The sequence below is a fragment of the Dermacentor variabilis genome, chromosome 3, assembly GCF_050947875.1.
Source record: "Dermacentor variabilis isolate Ectoservices chromosome 3, ASM5094787v1, whole genome shotgun sequence".
Classification (NCBI taxonomy): Eukaryota; Metazoa; Arthropoda; class Arachnida; order Ixodida; family Ixodidae; genus Dermacentor; species Dermacentor variabilis.
Genome location: NC_134570.1, coordinates 46,911,191 through 46,920,892, shown reverse-complemented (window position 1 = coordinate 46,920,892; position 9,702 = coordinate 46,911,191).

Below are 9,702 nucleotides of genomic sequence, written 5' to 3'. Positions count from 1 at the left end.
TTACCCCTGTCCTGCGCCAACCGATTCCAACTACCACCCGCGAATTTCCTAATTTCATCGCACCACCTAGTCTTCTGCCGTCCTCTACTGCGCTTCCCTTCTCCTGGTATCCATTCTGTAACCCTAATGGTCCAACGGTTATCTAACTTGCGCATTACATATCCTGTCCAGCGCCATTTTTTTCTCTTCATGTTAATTAGAATATCGGCTATACCCATTTGCTCTGATCCTGTTTACCTATATGTATGTTTACCTATGTCTGTGTGTATATGTATGCTTACCTATGTTTGCCTATACCTGCTTGCTCTGATCCTGATATACCTGTTTGCTCTCAACGTAATGCCTAGCATTCTTCGTTCCATCGCTCTTTGCGCGGTCCTTAACTTGTTCTTAACTTGTTCTCTCAAAGGACAAAGGTTGCCAAAATATTCTGAAAGTAATAAATACGAACTTGCCAATAGGCTAATTTCTTTATTACAGTGAAGCTTTTGACGCTTTCTTTCCCGGAGTTCGGCGCATCCGTCCGTTCGTTCAGAGTCTCGTCGGCTAATCTGAGTCGACAGTGAAACTGTAAAGCGGGCCTATCACAGAGACAGCTCAATCCACGGTCACGTGGTGTGTGTGTGTGTGTAAACATTTATTTGAATGAGGTCCGGAGGCTCGACTTCTTAAGTCAAGGCGGGCCGCTCCCACGTTGGCACTGTCAGGCCAAGCCTTCCAACGACATCATGGGCCCTCTGGACGGCCCTTAGTTGGTCCTGAAACAATGGGCTTTGAATCCTTTTCTCCCACTGTGTCCATTCTTCAACGAGGTTGGAGAGAATCACGGGGCACCCCGCCAGCATATGTCTGATTCCAATGATGCCATTACAATCGTTGCAGTCCATCTTAATCTCCCTCTCTGAATATATTTTATTAATGGTGTACGGTGTGGGATATGTACCTGTTTGCAATAAGCGCAGTGAGACTGCCTGAGCACTGTTCAGTTTTGAATGGGGCAATGGGAATTGCCTGCGTCCTAAATAGTGGTGTTTGGTAATGTCATTGTATGTTATTAAATGATCTCTAGATTCCCTGGCTTGATGGTGAACGGCTCGGTTGTGACTGTGACGGTTAGCAAGTCCTCGTGCCAAGTCATGAGCAACCTCATTGAGGTTTATCCGAGTCTCGTCCACTTATTGCCGTCTTACCTGGCAGTCATGTAATCGCTATGCTGCAAAAGGCTTTGCTGAAGACAAACAATTGTATTGCACTTAAGTAAGCGTCTCACGAAAGCTTCGTTTCGCATAGATTCTATTGTGTGCGCTGGATATGCATAATTTTTTGTTTACTTGTTTGCCACGCAGAATTGTCTTGATGAGAAAGCGAGAGAGAGAGAGAGAGAGAGAGATGGAGAGATACATGCGTTTCAATAGAACCGTTTGGCTACAGTGCGCCGGGAGAAATATTACTCTTGCGAAAAATTACCGCTCAAAAAAGGCACCCAACCGAGCATGGCATATATTATAATTATTTGTTTTGAAAACACATGTGCACGAGGCAGGAACGGCAAAGCCAGGAGCAGGCTAGCAACTACCAGCGGTAGGAGCGCAAAGCCTGCCTGCTCTTCACAAAGGAGGAGACGCAAACATGGAAATGGAAGATAGGGAGGAGAGCAGAAAAGAGAACAGAAAGAAAAAGATGATAAATCTCAGAAGAGGAAGCAGAACACCCTCAGCACAGGTCACACACAGCAGAGGTCGCACACAGTAGGGCCGGACCGGTCACTTCAGGTCACGCTACTAAAGAACGTTAAAATAGAATAGCGTCTGAGGTGTTGTCATTACATAAATTGAAATAGACTACAAACGTGAGCCTAAATAGGTCATTCTAGAAAAGTAAGGAGAGCGCGATGAGCATGATCGCGTCGAGACGCACAACCACTGGGGTGCAAACATTCGTCGAGTGTCGTACACCGCAGGTCAAGGACATGGTAGTGCTTCATAAGTGATTTACGCTGCGCAATGAAAGGGAGGCACTCCGATATCAGGTGCTTACGTGTCTCGCAGCAACTGCAAGACGTACACGATGGACTGACCACACGTCCTTGTCTGTGTAAACGTCCGCAGACGTTCACGCATCCAACCCTTAGCTTGAGTAGTTGCACTGTAGCGCGACGAGACAAGCCCCGACCGCCAAAGCGGGGCGGGAACGTTCTATTTGCGACGCGCTGGTCTGGATGCTGCTTGAGTAGGTGGCGACGAAACAGCAGACGAGCGTCATCGAGCGTGCACAGAATTTCAGGGCAGACACAGTCGTTATGAGCGCAAGCCGAAGCCAGGCAATCAGCCTCTTCCATTTCTGGCGATCGCTGCGGCAAACACACTGCAGGCCCATATGAGGCACATATCGCCGCGACTTCCGCTAGTTTCTTGTCTTTCACCGGGAGGAAAGACGTGCAGATCCACATGAAGAATCGGCTATGGACGTGCGCGGTGGTTCAAATGACTCCATTGTTGAAAGTTGAATATATCGCTCTCTTCCGTCTCGTTCTTTATAATTGTCATGTTCATTATTCACTCAATTCGTATATTATCATGTTGCATTTCACTCGCAATTACGTCGACTTTGTCTTCTTTAGCGTCGACGCTTGGTTGACCCCCTTTATTTCCAAGAAGCCATGTGGGCCGATGCCTGACATAGTGAAGTGTATGATGTAATTTGATTCATATTAGGGTATATTGGCGTGAATTACGCCCGTACCGTTATTTTTACCTACTCTACTACTAATTCTCGCTTTTTGTGAGCACCATCGAAGTTGCCTTGCAGACGCTGTTGCCTTGCGCGAGCCCTGGTTAGTCCAAGAGAACTCAATCAATTTCGGAAAACTGTTTCATACGGCGGTTAGGCGGTTTTGCCTCAGCATATCTATATCTACGGCGGTGCATCTTTTACAGGGGTATAATACATGTGGTAATCTTTATTTTTAATGATATCTGTGCTAATTACGCGCCGTACCGTTAACTTTACCAACTGCGCCACTGATTCGCGCTTCCTGTGGGCAACATTGAAGCCGCTTTCCAGGCACCATTGACGCGCTTGATCTGTGCTTAGTCCAAGCAAACTAACTTCATTTCCCAAAGGGGAACTGTAGAATGGCTTTGCCTCAACATGCTTTTATATGCGGCGATGCATCCTTCACAGAGGTATAGTGCAATGTGGTGCCGTTCATTTTACCAACTCTGCGACGAACTATCGCTTCTTTTCTCGTTGAAACCCCTAGTTGTGACTCGCCATGATGCTGTTGAGGCACAAAAGGACAATTTCTTTTTTTCTCTGGAAGTGGTTACAACATACTCAGATACGCCAAATCTGCGTGAAATCAGCTAAGAATACCTTGTCTTCAAAAGAAAGCCTTACGCGCTTTTAGGCCGACTTCTTTCATCGCCCGCAGCGCTCCGCGTACGCTCTTTCATTTTTTGCTGTGCTCGTTCGCTCAGTTACGCCAACGGACAACGTTTTCACTCCAATCGAATGAGTGGTTACCTTCTAATGGCACTTCTGTGTTCCATGGACGGGTATTAGAGCAGGGAGGCTACGTGCTTAAGAATTCCTCTCAGGACGATGATAGCAATCTCATGATTAGCAGCGAACAGAGAGCGAAGACAGGAAGAGATGGCTGGTGTTGCGCTCCCGAGAGCACGAGACCAGAAGCAAGTCCCTTACGGTGCAGTGCAAAAAAAAAAAAAAAAAAGAAAGCTGTGGAATTGCTAATGGGTGTTCAGGCGCTAGCGAGCCGCGCACGCCGCGTGCTTGCGCATCGGTGGCGACATCTGCCGAATCTTTCCGGCCGCAGTTTCTGGGCGAGAAATGATGCGTGGCGACCATAAATCTTCGCACGTGGATCTGCCACCTTTCTTAGCTGCAGCCAGGGAGCGCGCGCGCATTCGCGTTACTCGGAAGTCCGCGCATCCGCCCAGTCGTCCGTTCTTGGGTTGTGTGCCACTCGACTTGCTCCGTTATTCGGTTAGCAATGGAAACGTGCTTGCGAGCTCGAGCTCGCTGAAGCGGTTCCGCGTACGAGGGAGATGTAGCGTGCGAAAGCGCGCGCAGAGAAAGGTTAATGCAGGAAGGCTACGGGAACCTGGCTTGCCTGAGAACGAAGGATGACAGTAAGCTACGGAAAGGTTTACGGCGGCCTTACTTGGAGAAGTTTTCTGCTGAAAGAAAGATGACGCAGGCGTCGTCGAAGAGATGCAAACGAGCGCGAGGGCTTTGTGCAGCATTAGCAGTAGCGGCAATAGTTTTATTGTTTTCCGAACAAATACCGACAGAGTGCCAGCAAATGCCCCGTTTATGAAATCATCTATACCGTTACAGCGCTTACACCACAGACTCCCCGCATGCCACACTACCATGTTGGTGCAAGACTCCGGCTGTCCTATGCCAACTAGCCCCGACTGCATGAAACGGCGACGACACGACGATCACGACGACAATGGGGTAGTCGTCACTTCGTTGACGGCACGATGACGACACTAAGATGGCGGGGCCCAACGATGGCAGCTGAAGACACCGATAGCACGGAGACGCAACGAAACGAAGTCGTACACAATGGTAGGAGCAAACTGTGCTATGAGATATTAACTGCAGTAGCTCAGTAATATGAAAGAAAGAAAGAGGGAAATAGATAGATAGATAGATAGATAGATAGATAGATAGATAGATAGATAGATAGATAGATAGATAGATAGATAGATAGATAGATAGATAGATAGATAGATAGATAGATAGATAGATAGATAGATAGCAGGAAGGAGCAGCTTCGCAGACTAAACAGCATGTTGAAATCGGCCGCTTATGCGGCAGCAGCTCCTTCCTGCTGCTGCCGGCAGGCGGCGGCACAAATCTGTGCCGAGGCCGGCTTTTCAGACGCCATTTTTCCTATAGACGAAAGCAGTTTCTCATTTTTGTCTCAATAAACATGCGACTAATCCTGCCAAGTGGTATACTAAACGAAGTCGACAAGAAAATGCGATCGTTACGCAAATTTTGAGCAAAAACAGTGCAGCGGTAAGTGCAAAATCTTTTTTTGAACCCGCGCAGCCAAATATTCAGGACCCTGTGCATAAAATGGACAGAGAGGTAAGGGAAGAAAGCAGGCTGGCAACTGCCACCGAAAGTACACAAAAAAGAGAGCTAAACCCCCATAATTACAGATATACTGTAAAGCGAAGTACACGCTCGTGGTGCAGCATTCCATCAAGGGCCCCTCTGGTGGGCGGTACTACAATGGATCGATCGCAAAGGCAGTGAGGGGATTTGGTTTCGGCATAACAGAGTGATGCCATAACGACACTGCGTCATCTTTCTAACTCGATAATTCCAGTAATGGAGAGAGAGAGAGAGAGAGAGAAGAGTGATAGCACACTCTAAACAAAAAGCAGAAAACACAGGTATAGAGAAGACAAATACACTCTTTAGAAGCCCCAATATTGCGCTTGCCCGTTTGTTGATGCATCACGCGATAGCTGAACGGTGCTGTGATGGGGCTTCCTTACTAAAAAGCGAGCGCGTTAGCAACAGCACTGTCAAATTGCACTCGGGCGAGGCAAGGGGAATCACGCTTGAAGAACGAGCGGATGGACGACCTTCTCCAAAAGCGATCCATCAGCGCCATCGGTGAAGGCGTGGGCGCGTTGCTCAGCCGTCGGGGTCGTCATTCGCGCAATGTGAGCGTCCCCGATAAAAAGCAGCCGCTTTCTGTATAGCGTGTCACTCGTGTTCTGCGTCCTCCGCAAGGTTTTCCTGCCTCTTAACGTGGCACGCATGCTCTACAACGGAACAAGCGAGGCCGCGCAAACAGTTCGAGATAGTCCTTTGTACTTTATTCGCTCGCTTTCGTGGCGTATGTCTACTAACGACTTCCTACGGCTGTAATTAATTGTGTAGAGAGAGAGAGAGAAGTTTAATGATATGAAATGCTGAGAGGTCGGCCTGAGGTATATTCCTCTAGCCAGCTACTCGGCATTGGTGGAAGGGGAAGAGGGAAAGAAAGAGGGAAGAGGTGCATGAAGGGTGACGATGACGATAGAAGGAAGGAGTAGAACATATCGCAAGCAATTTGGCATGCTCAAAGTCTGCAATCCAAGCCCGTTGTTTTTAAAAAGTTCAGTAATGCCTGAATGGCCTTGAAACTCGATTGAGGATCTGGCCAAGGGCCTAAAATAACGTCCTCCGACAACGGTGCGCTGTCGAGACACGTAAGGTCGTTGTCCAACCTTTCACGCTCTTCCACGTACTTGGGGCAGTCACAAAGCACATGACCTATAGTCTCAGTCACATTGCACACCTCACAGTGTGGAGACTCGGTGCGTCGCATGAGGTGCACGTATCCGCGCGTAAACGCTACCCCCAGCCTTAGTCTGTGCAGAAGACTGGCACAGCTTCGTTGAAGTTTCGGTGGTAGCCTAAAAGTCATGGCAGGGTCCAATCTCTGGAGTCGTCTGTGGCGATTATCCGGATTGTCCCAGTGCTGTGCTGTCAATTTTCGGATGACACTGGAGAGGAGACAGTTGGCGTCCGCTCTTGAAAAAGGAATTGAAAGCAGTGACTCTCGTTCTTCGAGCGCTTTCTTCGCTTCGGCGTCGGCCAGTTCGTTGCCCTGTATACCACAGTGACTGGGAATCCACTGAAATGTGATGTGGTGGCCGTGTGTAAGCCGCACATATTGATTCATAGCTCGGCCTGCGAATGCCATTGCTTCGACATGGCCTACAGGCCAGACAGGGTGTAGCCGAGGCCTCGCCGTACGTCGTTTAGGTACAGCGAGGATGGTAAACCGGCCTGCGCATCTTTTGTTCTGTTGGCACACGTACATTGTTATTTTTTTTCTGGTGACTGTTTTTCACCGGCTGACAACTGTTACAAAGTTATCGGTCTACGCAAGGCACACCTATATGCGTCGGAACCTTCTCGAATGCTGTTGCGGTTTCTATGGCGAAAGGATTGTGTGTAATGAGATGGCGTGCGCGTGGCGAATAGTGGTGCACATTCTGGAACGTACACGAGCAACAGTGATTACGCTGCAATGTACGATGAGCCGAGCATAGAGATCCCGTCTTGATTTGACGTGTACGTCAGATTTCGACTATCGACGACTCTGCTCGACGCTATTTTTGTGCTTTGAGCAGTGGCGTAGCAATAGGGGGGGCCGGGGGGCCGTGGGCCCCGGGTGCAAGGGGCCAGCGGGGGGGGGGGGGGGGTTGTCATATACGTCTGAAGACACCCGGAACTTCTTGATATCCGCGCCTTCCTCGACTACACCCCGGGGGGGGGGGGGGGGTGACAGAAGACCTATGGGCCCCGGGTGCCAGACGACCTAGCTACGCCACTGGCTTTGAGTGTTCTTTGCTTTGTCGCCGTGGGCACAAGTTCACCCACTAAAGTGTTAAATCGTTAACTAGCACTTTTGTCAGTTCTATTGTTCACTTTCGCTGCATACAACATGGCACCACGCTCGTTAGTTTGGTAATAGTTTGCGTCTAGCTGACCATACTTTGTTATAGATTCTTTTGTTATCAGCTCTATTATTCAGGGTAAAATTTTACGTAATTCGTAGGTTAGTTGAATAGAGTCCACTTTGAAACTCAGCCGTAAGAATTTCTGCTCATGAAATTTTACTTCAACGACAGTTAAAGCTCAAAGCTGGGTTTTCTGTGTTGGCCTTTCTCGTTTTGTCTCGTTACGACGGCCGTCGTCTTAGAGTTGTCGTCGTTAGGCCATCTGCCCATTACACTCGCTGTAAGACGAGTGCGCATTTGGCTGTAGAGAACCAAAAACGTGTTTCACCACCGACATTCGAACTCGTGTAACTGTGGCGTCGTGCAGTTGAGAAGCGGAACGCGCAAACCACTGAGCTATCGCACAATATTCTCGTCTGGTAATTTTGGTAATTTGTGTGGGGTTACGAGCAGTAAACAGCCCTAAACAGCAGGACAAGGAGAGGGACAGAGACAAAAGCGTTGATTAACAACCAAGTGTCTTTATTATTTCAGTCAGCATATATATGCTCCGCCGCTATCTCAAAGCGCAGAATCAACGGAATTCAGCATGCGCGGGGGCGAAAATTGCAATTAATGCGATAGGAAGGCAATCTCCTTCGGAAGGGCAGAAATTGAGGGAAGGCTTACACATGCTTCGCCGCTAATACGAATGTGGAAAGCTTCGGAAATAAGACGTGCGTGGTCATCGCGGCATTTCGACAAATAGGCCACGTCTTTAAAAGACGGCTTGCAGCCGCATTCATTGCAATGCAGCAATAACTGACTATCTCTAGCTCGTTTTTTAACTTTGTTTGAGTGTTCGCGCATGCGGTCATTGATGCACCGCTCCGTTTGACCGATATAAAAACGCTTGAATGAAATAGGAATCTTATAAACCGCAGAGTCACGACAGTCACCAAAAAACCTCTGTCTGTGCTGCTTTTTACAACTTTTTTTGTTGTTCTCGGTCGCCCGATTGACTTGATCGAACAGGCTACCACAGGCTGCTATAATGCTATCATGGCACAGGCTGCTATAATATTTGACCTGTTCCACATCGTTTTAGATTCCTTTGAATTGACCCCGGAGCATCCGTCAGACAACAGGCTACGTTTCTTAGACTTGGTGCTATCGTTCTCAAGCAATCATGTATGTTGGGATTATGCCCCTCGGTCTCATAAGAGCCTTCTTCCCTTTTCCTCCGCGCACTCAAAGATAGTCAAGCGCGGTATTGGAAGATCTTGCATGAAAGCGGCCCTCATCAGGTCTTGTGACCACCAAGTGGATACAAGCTTCGAATTACAAGTAGCCAGGCTGAAGCTCGCAGGTTTCCCGTTACCGCTTTTAACTAGCATCGCTGAAAGCCTCGCAACAAGCCTTATAAGAAAGCAATCGGCAGCTACTTAATCTGAGAATCGCTGACGGTAAATGGTTGCGGTTATCCCATATGTGCACCAGGTTGCGCATAATCTCAAAAAGGTTGTCAGTAGGGCAGACGTTAGGTTGCTGTTCACTGCCAGAAATACGTTAGGTAGCCTGGGTCATCAAGTCAATCGGGTGACCGAGAACAACAAAAAGTTGTAAAAAGCAGCACAGACAGAGGTTTGTTGGTGACTGTTGTGACTCTATGGTTTATAAGATTCGTCTTTCATGCAAGCCTTTCTATATTGGTCAAACGGGGCGGTGCATCAACGACCGCATGCGCGAACACTCAAGCAAAGCTCAAGAACGAGCTAGAGATTGTCAGTTATCGCTGCATTGCAATGAGTGCGGCTGCAAGCCGTCTTTTAAGGATGTGACCTATCTGTAATAATACCGCGATTACCGCGCACGTCTTATTTCCGAAGCTTTCCACATTCATATTAGCGGCGAAGCATGCGTAAGTCTTCCCTGAATTTCTCTCCTTCCGAAGGAGATTGCCTTCCTATCGCATTAATTGCAATTTCCGCCCCTGCGCATGCTGAATTCTGTTGATTCTGTGCTTTGAAATAGCGGCGGAGTATATATACGCTGACTGAAAGAATAAAAACACTTGGTTGTTAGTCAGCGCTGTTGTTCGTGTCCTTCTCTTTGTCCTCTCCTTGTTTAGCGTTATTTACCGCTCGTAATCATGAACCAACCAGCCCAAATGCGTACTCTTGTGTGGGGTATCATGCGTGAACGGAGACTCTGAGATTGG